This window comes from Erpetoichthys calabaricus, chromosome 10 (assembly GCF_900747795.2).
Source record: "Erpetoichthys calabaricus chromosome 10, fErpCal1.3, whole genome shotgun sequence".
Lineage (NCBI taxonomy): Eukaryota > Metazoa > Chordata > Cladistia > Polypteriformes > Polypteridae > Erpetoichthys > Erpetoichthys calabaricus.
The window spans coordinates 57,494,852-57,511,898 of NC_041403.2; positions in this window are offsets into that span (position 1 = coordinate 57,494,852).

Genomic DNA, 17,047 nt, shown 5'->3' on the forward strand with positions numbered 1-17,047 from the left:
TCATCCTTTTTCTGACAGCCAATAGCATGTTACCTGATGGCGCATCACTTTATGAGTGTTAACAGCTGAAGCGAGTTCAGCAGCAATTTCTGCCCCTTAATTCTTTTTTTTTCCATTCTGTTATGTATGTAAACATGAGATATCAGACAGAAGACCTTCTCTTCTATTTGCAATGTTCAAAATACATGTGTTCTTTATTATTTGCAGTTACATTTGAACTTCCGAATGAACACTCATTGGTTCAGTTAGTTTTCAGCTCCTCTGTATACACAGCCTGCCCCACTGACTAATAAGAAAATCAAACCAGTTTGATTTTATCCTAGTCAGTTGTAGACTAATTGGTCTCAGTCATTGGGTATGTTACATTAGACGATTGACTTCAAGGGAGTGCACTGCCAACTTCTTCCAACTGGCTAAGATTTTGTAAATGAAGGCTACAATGGAAATTTGCTGGAAAAGTCTTCTAAAGTGTCACAGCCTTAAGAAAGTTATTATTGCACCAATTAATTAAACAGTCCACTAAATTAAAGTAATGGCTTTCATCCTTTACATAGATGCATCCTATCAGCATGGTTTCATTACCATACTTGATAATGGAACAATGGTCATTGTTCTGTCACAGATCACTTGTGTTCAAAGTAAATAATAATGGAGACAAAACAAATCCTTTTGGAATCCCTGTATTTGAAAGAATGACTTTTTTACTTGGGTGTTGTACTGTGTTAGACATTATGGATGTAATGAGAAGTTAAGCAAAATGACACCTTTTATTGGCTAACTAGAAAGATTACTAGGGTGTTGTACCGTGTTAGCCATTATGAATGTAGAGAAAAGCCAAGCAAAATGACACCTTTTATTGGCTAACTAAAAAGATTAAAATATGCAAGCTTTCGAGGCAACTCAGGCCCCTTGCATATTATAATCTTTTTAGTTAGCCAATAAAAGGTGTCATTTTGCTTGGCTTTTCTCTAGAAAGATTACAATATTCAAGCTTTCGAGGCAACACAGGCCCCTTCTTCTGAGAATGACTTTTGAAAAAGTCTGTAAACAATTTAAAAGAAAGTCCTAGTCCATAATGTAATAAATGGATGAACATTCATACTCAGTTTCTCAATCAGTATGTGAGGCTGGATGGTAGTGAATGCTGAAAATAAATGAGGAAATAGTGCTCTGATCTAGGAACCAGGCTTATCAGGAAAAACATACAGTGCTAAAGGAAGTCAAGTAGCGCTAGGTGGCAGCAACCCAGGGTTGCAGCAGTGCCTCGGACTCCTGCAGGGCTCCATGGGAGCTGGAATTTGATGCAGCCCTGTTGGGCTTCATGGGCACTGCCAGGGGGTGCTGCAGCTGAGCCCTTGGATGCAACTCTGGAAGTAGGTCAATGAGCACCTGGAGCACTTCTGGGTGCCTAATAAAAGGAGCCAGATTTGGGAGGTGGTGGATAGAGCTTGCCAGGAGGAGTAAAGAAAGAAAGAAAGAAAGAAAGAAAGAAAGAAAGAAAGAAAGAAAGAAAGAAAGAAAGAAAGAAAGAAAGAAAGAAAGAAAGAAAGAAGGGACTGAGCATTGTGTGCCATTTGGTGCTGTGGGTAGCAAAGGAAGCTGCTGCATGTGGAAATAAACTGTGTGCTGTGTGGCAAATTTGTGTCCAGCCTGTTAGGGTTAGGGGGGCTGGCAGAAATCCCTAATTAAATAATCATTGTTGGCCAACCCGGCGCAGCCGCGCAATGCGCGCACACACAATAGACTGTATTTTGACATTTTTCTCTCATGGCCAGCATTAAGTTTTTCCACAATTTGTGCTACAGTAGCTCTTCTGTGGGATTGGACCAGATGGGCTAGCCTTCACTCCCCTCACGTATCAATGAGCTTTGGGCATCCATGAAACTGTTGCTGCACCAGTTCACTAGTTGTCCTTCCTTGGACCACTTTTGGTAGGCATTAACCAATACATACTGGAAACACACCACAAGACCTGCCATTTTGGAGATGCTCTGACCAAGTTCTCCAGGCATCACGATTTGTCACTTGTCAAAGTCACCCATATCCTTACGCTTGCCCATTTTTAGTACTTCCAATACATTACCTTCAGGAACTATGTGTTCAGTTGCTGCCTAATATATTAAACCCCATGACAGGTGTCATTTGTACCAAAATAACTAATATTATTCACTTCATATATATGAGATTTAAATTTGTGACTGATTTGTATGTCCAATTTTCCTTTGTTTATTTAAGTAGTTTAACATTTGCCTTTAACAAACTGCATCAACTAACATTCTGTTTCATGAACATCTAAGCTTAGCTTTTGATGTCAGAGAAGTGTTTTTCATCGTGTGTTGGTTCTAATTGGCTGCTGTATTGCTTCCTGATCACACAGCCAAAAACAACAAAGTCAGTCAATCATTTTCTAAACTGCTTTGTCCTGAACAGCTACCATAAGGCATAAGGCAGGAACAAACCCTAGACAGGGTGTCAGTCCATAGCAGGGCAAACACACACACGTACGCACAGACCATACACTAGGGTCAATTTTAGCATCGACAGTCTACCTAACCTGCATGTCTTTGTACTGTGGGAGGAAACCGGAGCACCCGGAGGAAACCAAAGCAGACACGGTGAGAACATTCAAACTCCACACAGTGGACCTGGAAAGCAAACCCTGGTCTCTTTACTGTGATGCAGCAGGACTATCACCACATCGCAAAGCCACCCAAAATAATTAAGTGTTGTTTAAAATGATGATTTATATTACATTTTTTACATTTATAGGAACAACCATAAAAAAAATTAAAGACTGAATTATTTTATTGTGCATTCTTATTCCTTTATGGTGCGACTCAAACCACCTACCACTGAACACCAGCAAAACCAAGGAGCTGGTGGTGGAGTTTAGGAGGACCAGACCCCTCATGGACCCCGTAATCGTCAGAGGTGACTGTGTGCAGAGGGTACAGACCTATAAATACCTGGGAGTGCAGCTGGATGATAAACTGGACTAGACTGCCAATACTGATTCTCTGTGTAAGAAAGGACAGAGCTGACTATACTTCCTTAGAAGGCTGGCGTCTTTCAACATCTGCAATAAGATGCTGCAGATGTTCTACCAGACGGTTGTGGTGAGCTCCCTCTTCTACGCGGTGGTGTGCTGGGAAGGCAGCATAAAGAAGAGGGACACCTCACGCCTGGACAAACTGATGAGAAAGGCAGACTCTATTGTAGGCATCGAGCTGGACAGTTTGACATCTGTGGCAGAGCGACGGGCGCTGAGCAGGCTCCTGTCAATAATGGAGAATCCACTGCATCCACTAAATAGTATCATCTCCAGACAGAAGAGCAGCTTCAGCAACAGACTGCTGTCACTGTCCTGCTCCTCTGACAGACTGAGGAGATCGTTTCTCCCCCACACTATGCGACTCTTCAATTCCACCTGGGGGGGTAAACGTTAACATTATTCAAAGTTATTGTCTGTATACCTGAACTTTTATCACTCTTTAATTAATTTATTGTTTTTTTATCAGTATACTTCTGCTGGAGTATGTGAATTTCCACCTTGGGATTAATAAAGTATCTATCTATCTATCTATCTATCTATCTATCTATCTATCTATCTATCTATCTATCTATCTATCTATCTATCTATCTATCTATCTATCTATCTATCTATCTATCTATCTATCTATCTATCTATCTATCTATCTATCTATCTATCTGTCTTGATGCTCTGCAGCACTAGTGTAACCTCTTGTGTTGTAAAGAATTAAGTGAGGGCTCATGGGACATGCAACTGCAAATGATTAGTACAAGCTTTGTTTGTTTTATCAAATTGACAGTAGAGTATCTTTTCCTGTACACAAAGCCCAGACTGTTAACTGCATGTTTGCCTCTGCGGTGAAGCGATCAATAAAAGTCAGAACCACCTTAAACAAAGTATTTTTTTTTACCAGCTGTAATATATTCTCCGACTCTTTCTCAATAAAACAGTGTAGGGAATATAAAATAGTACTAATATGTTATAAAGAATAGGGATTAGTCATGCACAGAGAACTGGATGCTCACCTTATCTTATCTGAAAACTACTATAAAGAGATGAAAAATAAAATGATGATAGAGGAAAAACACCTTCCAAGATGCTTTTTGGAATATTATAAAAGAAACTCAGCATCGGCAAAAGATTTTTCAGTGTTTGCATCAACTAATACAGTGTGACTAATACCAGTATTTGCATTTTCAGTATCACTTGTTTCAAAAAGTGAATCCTTCAATCAAGGAATATTACAGACAGAAAAAAACAAAATATAATTTTATGTATGAAATAATGTGTAGGTGCAAGCAATGCAGCTATTGCAATACCAATGTTAACTAGAGAGGCCTTAATGTGCACTGATGTAGCATAGCAAATTAACAAAGATGGCAACAATGATTATGAAATCTGTTTCTAGATATTCTCCAAATATTAAATATGGCTTTTTATCTAAATGTGAGCATCACACACATTGTGGGTAAAGGTAAATAATTACTGGAACAGCAATTTAAACTGTATATGTGCTTCTGTCATAGTCTACCGGACCAAGTCATCTGTTGTACTTATCCAGTTTTTTTGGAATTGTTGAAGTAGGAAAAGTTAATACAGAAAATAAGATTTTACACTTTTTGACTTTGAAAATCACAAAAAGCAAAGGGGATAAATAAAATATACTGTAGGCAAGAAATGAGTAGGAACCATTAATCAAGTATAGCATGCCTTCACTTTAAAGAGCAAGAACAAGACTAGGTGATAGAAAGCTGCTGGGGACCAGATTATCTGCATTTAAAATGTTTCATAACAACATTGAGAATAATGATATTCCATGAATCCTGGAAATAGAGTACAAAAGAGTACAACATAAATAATACAATTTTCAACATACACCTTTACCCATGGTTTGTTTTGGCCTCCAAGAAGACAAGATACAAAAGAATTTTTCTTCAGGGTTGGCTTAATAAAACATATGGTAGGAGCTGGCATGGTATTTCGCAGTGAGCTCATTTATATAAGCAGATAACAATATATCAGACATCCAATTGTTTCAAATGGTGGTGTTGCTGGTAATTAAAATTTATCACAGATTTCATTGTTGGAGACATTCAACCATTTAGCATAACTTTTCAAAACACCCAACACCCAGAATGCAACTGCTGATGAATCTGATGGAATACAATTAATTTCTGACAACAGGTCTGTCACCTGTGATGACACATCCATTAAAAATTGAACATCTACAGTATACTGTTATAAAATAAAGATCTAATGTCATCATCCTTTTATGCCATCTAACACTCCTACACAGTCTCAAGGCTGATCTAAAATCAGAAATGCTAAAAAAAAGTAGTCTGAGAAATTTGAAGCACACTAAATTCCTTTACTTTGTATGTTCTCTGAACAAAAAGCCTTTTTAAATCCCATAGTTAACCCAAACCAAGACTTAAATCCTACCCAGGGACACCTGTAGCATCATAAATGCAGTCTGTCTGAAGAACCATCTCTACAGCACATACCAGATTTTATTTTGATTTCTTTCTTTACCATTCTGCTCATCATTTTTGCATGCCAGTCTATTCCTATATTTTGTCATTGAATTGTTCCACCATTACTGAGAATATAAATGTGGTGCAACATGCAATAAATAAAATAATTTTCTGTTCTTTACAACAACAACAACAACAACAACATTTATTTATGTAGCACATTTTCATACAAAAAGTAGCTCAAAGTGCTTTACATAATGAAGAAAAGAAAAATAAAAGACAAAATAAGAAATTAAAATAAGACAACATTAGTTAACATAGAAAAGGAGTAAGGTCTGATGGCCAGGGTGGACAGAAAAAACAAAAAAAAACTCCAGAAGGCTGGAGAAAAAAATAAAATCTGTAGGGGTTCCAGGCCACGAGACCGCCCAGTCTCCTCTGGGCATTCTACCTAACATAAATGAAATAGTCCTCTTTGTAGTTCGGGTTTTTCACGGAGTCACTTGATGCCGATGGTCATACAGACTTCTGGCTTTTAATCCATCCATCATTGTTGGAACATCATGGTGCTTTGGGTAGATGGTGGTGGCACACGCCACCACCAACAGGACACCGGAAAAGGAAACAGAAGAGAGAGTAGGGGTTAGTACAGATTTTGAATGAATAGTTATTATAATGAATTAGATATACAGAGTATCAGGATTAAATTACAGTGAAGTTATGAGAAGGCCATGTTAAAATAATGTGTTTTCAGTAGTTTTTTAAAGTGCTCCACTGTATTAGCCTGGCGAATTCCTACTGGCAGGCTATTCCAGATTTTAGGTGCATAACAGCAGAAGGCCGCCTCACCACTTCTTTTAAGTTTTGCTCTTGGAATTCTCAGGAGACACTCAGTTGAGGATCTGAGGTTGCGATTTGGAATATAAGGTGTCAGACATTCCGATATATAAGACGGGGCGAGATTATTTAAGGCTTTATAAACCATAAGCAGAATTTTAAAGTCAATTCTGAATGACACAGGTAACCAGTGTAGTGACATCAAAACTGGAGAAATGTGTTCGGATTTTCTTTTCCTGGTAAGGATTCTAGCAGCTGCATTCTGCACTAGTTGCAAACGATTGATGTCTTTTTTGGGTAGTCCTGAGAGGAGTGCATTACAGTAATCTAGTCGGCTGAAAACAAACGCATGAACTAATTTCTCTGTATCTTTCGATGATATAAGAGGTCTAACTTTTGCTATGTTTCTTAAGTGAAAAAATGCTGTCCTAGTGATCTGATTAATATGCTATTTAAAATTCAGATTACAATCAACGGTTACCCCTAAGCTTTTTACCTCTGTTTTGACATTTAATCCTAATGCATCCAGTTTATTTCTAATAGCCTCATTGTATCCATTATTGCCAATCACTAAGATTTCGGTTTTCTCTTTATTTAATTTGAGAAAGTTACTATTCATCCATTCTGAGATACAGGTTACACATTGTGTTAGCGAATCAAGAGATTCGGGGTAAATTCTTCCCAGAATTTCAGTGGTAGGCTATGAGCACCACCTGCTGGAAATACTTGTAACTATTTGCTAAAACAATTGGTCTTAATTTTACCTTATTTCTGATTTGTATTGTTAGCATTTGCAGGAAATATGGGTAACAGTTATGTTAAGCATCTTCAGAAAAATATTAAAGGTGAATTAAACTGAATCCACTTGTATTTATTTATTTATTCTCGTGTTGCAGATTTGCAGCTTTTTATTGCTTGTAATCTCAAGCATAAGTAGTTTGCCCCTTTGAAACATACTGTTTTGCAAAATAAGGCATCATCTTTTTATGCTTTTATCATCAGTTTTTAAAAACTGGTCATGATACTCAATCCATAGACATAATGGCTTAACACTGCTAACTTCACATCAGTACTGAAGACTCTGCTTTAAATTTACTTCTTGAGCCCATACTCAATATAACACAAACTACTAACCCCTAGTTATTAGTTGACAATGTTACAAATTAATTTAAAGTGTACACAGTCAACCTTCTATTAAAAAAAAGATCTCCACACTAATATGAAAAGATTTCATGAGAACAGGCCATTCAGCCCAACCTGCCTCTAATCTCTTTAAAATAAATGTGAAGTTCCACAAAGTCCTACCAAATACCACGCTACTTGCTAACTTATTCCACATGCCTGTGCTTCCGTGTGTGGAGAAACACTTTCTGACATTACTGCACAATATATTCATAGCGGACTTCATTCTGTGCCCACTGTTCATGGTTGAAGAACTTAGCCAAAGTAACAGATGGCATCATACCAGTTCCCTTTAAAAACGTCAACACTCTTAAGCATTGTTCACTTCAACTCAAAGCATTCAGTTCATGCCATCTTTCCTTGTCTTTGGACTTTTTCTAGAATTGTTCTACCTATGAAGACTGCACAAGTTCTGACAAAGCAAATGTACTGCTTGAGTGTACACTCACTTTTGGATGACATTAATTTTTATATAACTCTGATTTCTAAACAGGATTATTTTGTCATGGTGGCGCAGTGGGTAGCGCTGCTGCCTCTCAGTTGGGAGACCTGGGGACCTGGGTTCGCTTCCCGGGTCCTCCCTACGTGGAGTTTGCATGTTCTCCCCGTGTCTCCGTGGGTTTCCTCTGGGCACTCCGGTTTCCTCCCACAGTCCAAGGACAAGCTGGTTAGGTGGATTGGCGCTTCTAAATTGGCCCTAGTTTGTGTGTGTCCTGCGGTGGGTTGGCACCCTGCCTGGGACTGGTTCCTGCCGTTTTGGCTGGGATTGGCACCAGCAGACCCCCGTGACCCTGTGTTCGGATTCAGCGGGTTGGATAATGGATGGATGATTTTGTCAATTTAAAAAAAATCTGCTAATCCCCCTAGTTTAGAGACTTCTGCAGACTTAAGGAGCTTGTTATTTACATTCTCACTCAGACCGTGTATAGTCGTGGCCAAAAGTTTTGAGAATGACACAAGTATTAGTTTTTACAAAGTTTGCTGCTTCAGTGTTTTTAGATCTTTTTGTCAGATGTTTCTATGGCATACTGAAGTATAATTACAAGCATTTCCTAAGTTTCAAAGGCTTTAATTGACAATTACATTAAGTTTATGCAGAGAGTTGTTGGCCCTTCTTTTTCAAGACCTCTGCAATTCGCCCTGGCATGCTGCTAATCAGCTTCTGGGCCAAATCCTGACTGATGGCAGCCCATTCTTGCATAATCGATGCTTGGAGTTTGTCAGAATTTGTGGGTTTTTGTTTGTCCACCTGCCTCTTGAGGATTGACCACAAGTTCTCAATTGGATTAAGGTCTGGGGAGTTTTCTGGCCATGGACACAAAATTTCAATGTTTTGTTCCCCAAACTACTTAGTTATGACTTCTGCCTGATGACACGGTGCTCCATCAATTGTGAAGACTTTGTGAAAACCAAAACTTGTGTCATTCTCAAAACTTTTGGTTACGCCTGTATTTGAATTACGGAAAAAGAGAAGCAACTTGACCAATGGAAGCCCACATTTAACAATTTGAAGAAGGTTTTGTACAAACCTTAACTTTGCCGTGTGCTTTGTTTAATCCAAGTTCCTACCTATCTGCATATTTCAGCTTGAATTCAGTCCTCTTTCAGTTGATTAAAAGCTTTTTGAAAAGAGGGTTATCATTGTACCACATTGACTCTAAGTGCTTTTGCTACTTTGTTATAAACTTGTAGCATATTTGGGAAGCATGATATCGTACATCTTAACCCAGGTTGATTGCTCACTAATACACACAAACACTTGGTAGTTGCTCACTTTTGTCATTAATAATTGCTTCCTTTAATTTCTCCACTATAGACTCACAAAATAAGCTATTAGGAGCACCTGTTATCCATGTAATAATCTAATCAGCCTATCAGGTAGCAGCAGTGTGATGCACAGACTCATGCAGATACTGATCAGACGTTTCACTCAATGTTCATATCATACTCCACAATAGGGAAAATTGGACTGTAGTGATTTCGAGTGTAGCTTAGTGGTTGGTGTCAGACAGACTAGTTTGAGTATTTTTGTAATTGCTGATCTCCTGGGATATTCATGCCTAACGGTCTCTAGAGTTTACTCTGAACAGGCGCAAACATTCAGTGAGTGACAGCTCTGTGGACAGAAATGCTCCGTTGATGAGAGAGGTCAGAAGAGAATGGCCAGACTGGTCTGAGCTGACAGAATTCTACAGTAACTCAGATAATTACTCTGTACAATTGTGGTGAGCATTAAAAGCACTTCACAATGCACAACACATCAAATCTTGAGGCAGATGGGCTACACCAGAAGAAGACCATGTTGGGTTCCACTCCTGTCATTCAAGAACTGAAAGCTGGCTCACCATAAAAGGACAGTTGAAGACTAGAAAAATATAGTCTAGTCAGATGAATCTCGATTACTGCCGAGGCAAAAAGATGGTAGGGGCAGAATTTGGTACCAACAGCATGAATCCATGCACCCAATCTGCCTTGTGTGACAACAGTTCAGACTGGTGATTATGTTTCTGGTTTGTGGCTGGTGGTTCGTTGTGGGAGATGTAATACTGTCAACATGGACCAGACTCTCAAAGGAATTTTTTAACTTCTGTTGAAATCCATTCCATGAAGTACCAAAGTTGCTTCAACAGCAAATGGGGGCCCTGTCCAGTATTGATACAGTGTTCTTAATATATTTTTCAGTGTTTTTGTTAATCTAACTGACCTATTGTTAACGGGACAGCCTAACAAACAATATAATGGGATGATGGTTGGTGACTTTCTCGGAATTCACACCCTTCAATAAAAGTTATCTGGTCTTAGTAATGTGATTTCAGTTGTTTTTAGTTGAGGTGGTATCTCTCTCTGTAATTCAAAATTATTTGATATTTCATTAATGTTCCTTTTAAGATAATGGTTTTATATTTGAACATTGACTCTACAGTACACTCCTTGTGTCATGACTCTGCACTCACCACTATTATTTTGAACAGTCATCTTCACTAGTAGGTAGTTCATCTGAAGGCTATTCATATCCACTTTCGTAAATGGACACTCACTGTTTGACAGATCTTACCTGTCTTTTATAGATCATGCCTGCCCATTTATGTTATACTGTATCTATTCACAACTCCTACTACTTCACCAGATTTGTTTCTGGTGTCCCATCATATTTATGTCACATTACACTTTAATTAGGTTTGCTTTGTTTAATATACCTTGCATAAACTTTTACATATGGCCTGTCAAACTTCTTGGCCTCCATACCCTTGTTGGACCAATCCTTGGCTACTCTCCTCAGATGGACTCCCAATACTTTGGTGCCTCTCCAGTCCAAATAAAACCTTGTTGCTGGCAGAGGTCCACATTGTCCATATATTACACAAATGTGCCCCCATTCCTATCCAAACCAAGATTTGAACCACACTTTTAATGTTCAGATTTCTCTGCCACCTTATACACTTTCCTAAAATACTGAGTTAAGATTTCAAGTTCCCAAAGTTGCAACCATTTGCCTATACTATCAAATTCTTGTTGACGAACAGTACTAACTTGCTTCATAGTTTAAAAAAAAATTAATAATTAAAAAAAAATCAATCTAGTATCTTACACAAGTGGAAGTTCAGAGGAGACAAAATTCAATGCCTTACGCTTGTCCAAATAGCTCAAACCTTGAGGGACTGTAATTAGTCTAGCAACTGTTCTGTGGCGTAGTAACACAAAGATTAAAACTGCCCTAGAATTGGGTTTGCAAATATTGTGATTGTTATCAGGACGTAACCACTGTCGCGCACGCATGCATAGGTAGCATTCACACAGCACTACTGAGGTAAGCACTTCGATGCCACCCCCTGGGGAAATGCAGTCACTACCAGCCTCTATTCTTTCATCCACAGTTCAGAGGACAAACTGCATGATGAGTGTTGATGCCACTTCCAGTTTGGTCATGGAGGTTCCACCTCTTCCATCCCACGGATTACTGGAGGAACAACATCATTAGAAGGTGATGTTCATTTCTGGATGAAGTTCAGAAGAGGCTGGGATCCTGCTATGGAAATTATTTTAAAACCCATTTGCCAGAGAAGGGCTCTGAGGAACAACAACATCTACAAGCATTCTGATTTGGACTTTTTCTTTCATTTATTTGCTAGATATTAATGGGGTTCTCTGTTGTCTCTTCTTTACACCATTTTGAATAGATCAGACCATTCATTCAGGGCAACAATGCCTGCTAATCCTATTCACCATTTTTTTTTTTTCAAAAGTAGTACCAGGTCAAGTATGTAAAGTCCCTAAAGTACAACTCTCTGCCCCACTTCACAATACTTTAATCCTTGTGTCTATACTTTTCTCTGTGCAGAAAATCTTTCTAATGTTTGTGTAAAATCTATGATTCTGAAGTTTCAATCCGTGCGCATGTCTTTTTCTAGAAGAACTTAATTTAAAGCCAAAACTGGGATCCCCTGTACTAATTCTTTTCATAATTTTAAAAACAAAAATCATGTCTCCTCTCATCTTAATCTCTGTCTACTTAAACTGAGAAGGTTCAACTCCTTCAATCTTTCCTCAAAGCTCATACCTTGCAGACCTGGAATCAACCAATTTTTTCTCTCCTTTGTTCTTTTTTAATTATGGAGACCCAAAACTGTACATAGTAGATCAGTTGATGTCTCACTAATGCATTAAATAACCACCCTTGACTTTTTCTACTATACAACCTAACCTCCTATTAGCTTCCTTACTCGCTACTGTGCACTGTAAGTAGTGAGGAGTCCAAGACTTGTAGGTCCTTCTCATGAGATAGATTTTCTGGTTTCAAACCTCTCATTGTGTATTAGACTGTAACATTTTACTTCCTACATGTAATACTTTATATTTACGTATTTTACATCTGTCCGTACCTACTGTATTCTGTCAAGATGCCTCTGCAGTAATTCTGGGAATTATAGGCTACTTGTTACTCATTTTAAGTCTGCTATTTCCTGTAAATTTAAGCAGAGTAACTTTTAACATTTTAATCCAGATTTTATATATATATATATATATATATATATATGTATATATATCACCTAATTCAGAAATAACTTCTCTGATAACATTTTTTTTTTTTGCCGATCTGCACCCATCTGCACAATGTGCATTGAAGTCCTGCTTTTTAAATTTAATAACAAATTTCTCATACTGCACCTCAACAAAAGCTTTCGGAAAATCCACATAAATATCACATGCATCTCTCTGGTAGTACACTTTTGTTGCTTCCTCATAGAATTCAATTATCTCAGTGAAACATGATCTCCCTTGCCTGAGCCCACACTGACTGGTTACACCAAAACCTGTCCTTGCCATGTGACACTCTGTCTTTTACTTAATGATTACCACAGTCAATTTACTCCTGGTGTATGTTAAAGCTTACTATCCAGTAGTTACTTGGATAAGCCAGATCACGTTTATGTAATGGAATAATGTTTTCTAGTTTACAGTTCTTAGGAATTTCCCCTACATGCAGAGATCCCCCAAAAATAAGCATCAGTGGTTTATACAGTGTTTCTACTAAGTAACTTGTTTATTCAACAACTGCATTACACAGACTCAAAATATCTTTTTTTTTTTTTAATCCATGCAGTGCTTTTCCCAGTTGATCCTGGGGTTCGTCAGGGGTGTGTTCTTGCTTCTACCTTCTTCAATGCTTGCATGGACTGGGTGTTAGACAGGGCCATAGGGTGCAGCAACTGTGGGGAAACTGTTGGTGAAGAAAGATTTGATACAGACTTTGCCAACGATGCTGTGATCTTCACAGATTCAATGGAGGTTCCGATTGGGGCACTTGAGAGACTGAGAGAGATGTTGGAGTGTCTGGGCCTGCGAGTGTCCTGGATAAAAACCAAGATCCAGGCCTTTAATGACCCTTGGGCACAGCCATCAGCAGTGTGTCTGTCTGCGGAGAGAGTGTTGATCTCGGCAAGAGGTTTACTGACCACAGCAGCAACATTCATGTCACTGGTGCCTATTCCTATGAAGTCAGTAGAGAGGTTGGCAGAGCATTTGGGGGGTCCACTGGAAAGGAGTTTGCAGCATTTCCAATATCTTTGCAAAAGGATGAAGGTCCAAGACTTTACAGTCCTTGTGCTTCCTGTTTTGCTATATGGTGGGGAGACATGGACGTGATAGAGTGAGCCAAGATGAAGACTGGACTCCTTTAGTATTGTGTCTCTTTGGAGTGAGTACCGTGGCACACAATGAATGAGTACAATGCCTGCATTGTGAGAGAGCATCAGTTACAGCACTACAGTCATTTGGTGTGATTCCCCAAGGGTGATCCAGGACACAGGATCTTCATTGCTGAAGACCCGAGTGGCCGGACCAGGCCAAGTGATCCTTTCTGGACAGTGGGACTGGACCACGTGTCTGCCTGAGGTGTTTCATCGTGTGGTGAATGCAGCAATGCGCTGACCTAATAAAATGTGCTAAATACTGTAAGAGACATCCTGTTGTCTCATTAATCAGTTCTGTACATTCTTAGGGTTATGTCATTTTCTAATAAGCTTAAACCAGACCAGGGCCACGGGGTGGGGTGGCGGCACAAGCTTATCTTAGGTAGCAAAGGGCAGGAACAAACTGTGGATAGGGCATCAGTCCATCGCAGGGCCAATTCACCTAACCTGCATGTCTTTTGATGGTAAGAGGAACCAGAGAGTCCAGGGGAAACCAATGTAGACACTTAAAGAAAATGAAAACTCCATACAGGGAAAACCAAAGACCTGAACCCTGGTCTCCTTACTGCAAGGGAGCGGTACAACACTGAGCCACCACGCTGCTCAGCATTCATGGGGTATTTATCATAAAGCAATTTACCCTAGCTTAATTCTCATATTGCATTTAAAATTTGTATCTAATATTTTAACTTTTGAATTTTAAACTCAACACTTAAACTGAACTTCATTCCCATTTTCCAGGTCCAACTGTAATGAATTTCCTGGATATAAACATGTCAAGTACAAGTTGTTTTAAATTTATGTGAATGAGTGAGATGAAAGTCAGTGGAAGACACCACTTTCAATATCACTGTTAATACACGATTCACCATTGTTTCCAGTGTATATGTAGCTTTTTTTAACCAATTTATACAGAATATAAAAGTAAATATGATTTGTTCCGTTCCAGTAAAATTAGAGAAAATGGCAAAATCCTTTAAAACTAAAATACTACTAAAACATATTCACCTTTATCTAAGCCCAGCATGTGTAAAAAGGAACTGTTGTACTTCTTCTTTTAGCTGCTCCCGTTAGGGGTTGGCACAGCAGATCATCTTTGTGCATTGTGAAAAGGAACTGTACAATCATTTTAAATACTACCACTTGATTATTTGCGAACTATACCAACACAGAAGAGTATCTCAATTTGGCAATGATTTTAGAGAAAAATGACACCATATCTACTGTACATATAGTGGACACACACACACAGGTCCATGAAAAAAATTGACACCCCTAGTCAAATTACGTTATTTGTTGACATTTGAAGCAAAAATAGTAAAAGAATCCTCAACAGCAAACTAACAAAGTTTAATGTACAGTTACAATGCATTTGATGAAGTAAATAAAAAAAATAAGCTAAAATAAAAACTAGCAAATATGGCTTTTGCAAATGTTTGGGCATCCTACTCAATCAGAATTTTGTAACGTTCCCTTGGGCAGCTTGTAAACATTTTTGTAGCCTGTTGAGTCCTTTGAGGTTTTTCTTTTGAAAATTTTTCCCATTCTGACATGCAGATCACCGTCAGTTGTGACATATTTTTGATGGTCTGTAAGAGCCATTCCAAAAACCTTACCTTGTGCTTCTTGAAGAATTCCACGGTTTATTTTGAAGTGTGCTTTGGATTATTGTCTTGTTGTATAAGTCATCTTTTTTCAGATTCAGTTTCCAGTCCAATTGTTATGACACTCAGGAATTAGTCAATTTCTAGTGTGATGCATTACTCCCTGTGCCACTAGCTGCCACACAAACCCAAACCAAAATCATACGAGATCCACCTCTGTACTTAACAGTTGGGAAGGAGTTATTTTCTTCAGATGCTCCTCCTTTTTACTTCAAAAAAAGAAATCTTGTTGTTGTTGTGGCCAGAGTTCAATTTTAACTTCATCTGTCCTCATCACTTGATTAAAAAAAAAACTCCTATCTTGTGCAGATATTGTTTTGCATAATTAAGATGATTTTTGTGATAAGATCACACAGTTTCCTTTTGATGAGTCTTCCATGAAGGTCAAATCTGTGTAAGCAATGCTGCACAGTACAGTAACAAAACCACCACTTTTCTCAGCTAAACCTGCCGGCAGGTCCTTTGCTGTCATATTTGGCCTTCCTGCACAGTGAGGCAGCTGGTCCAACTGTCAAGATTTCTTGATCTCCTAAATCTTGTCTTGACCTCCAGGATTCCCCTTAACTGTCATTTCTTAATGACACTGCAGAACGTGGAAGTCGCTAGCTTAAACTATTCCCCTGCTACATGGGCAGTGACTACTCACATTTTCAGAACCTCAGTCAGTTACTTAGAAGAGTCCATGATTGCTAATTGTTGCACAATATTTGAAGAGTCAAATAATGTATTAGGCTCTGGGCTACCCCCATCAGCTGTCAAATCCTAAAGATAATTGAGCAAACTTGCACCTTACGAGCTAAGCCAGACCAAACTAATGACCTAACGAATTCTGAAACCTTAAAAATGAAAGGGTGTCCAATCCTTTGCAAATTTGCCAAACATACTTTAGACATCTTTTTCACTGGTTCATCACATAAATCATAGCTGTACATTAACATTTTTATAAAAATGGCAATGTTTTAGTGTGCTTGCTGTCAGTTGTATTTACTATATATTTTTATTATAAATCCAAAACGTCCTTGTAACCATTCTATACTTAAATTACATGAACATCAGTATTTACTTTAAACAGGAGTAGCTGCTTGCCATGAGAACATATACTATTAAGACATTCATAAGTCAACATGTCAGAAGGTGATCAGGATGTGAGTTTACAAGTAAGGCATAATACAGTTACAACAGTCTTCAATTCAAAACTCCTGTAAATACCTATAATGGTAAATGTTTACAGTACCAGAATGGATGATACTCACACTACTGTATATTAATTCAATAATAATTTGTAGGGTTTACTAATAAAAAAAAAATCCATTACTGAAACATGAAAATAAAAAAACGAGTATCCTGTGTAAATAAGCACATCACTACATTATCATCATGCGATGAACACACACAGTTTTCACAATTTATAATTTTATTCCAATAAACTTGGAAAATGAGGCTAAGTGAACAACCCATTTTTGCACATTCTGATAAAACATTCACTAGGTTACCAGTTCAAACACAGTTACTACCATGGAACATGATTGAATTATCCAACAATGAATACTTAACATACAGAAATGACAGATACGGAATGTTGAAATAAAGAGAAACAAACAAGAAAAAAGTTATTTTAACAGTTCTCTGTTTTGAAGGTGCTCAAGGAAATAGCTGAATACGATTTAC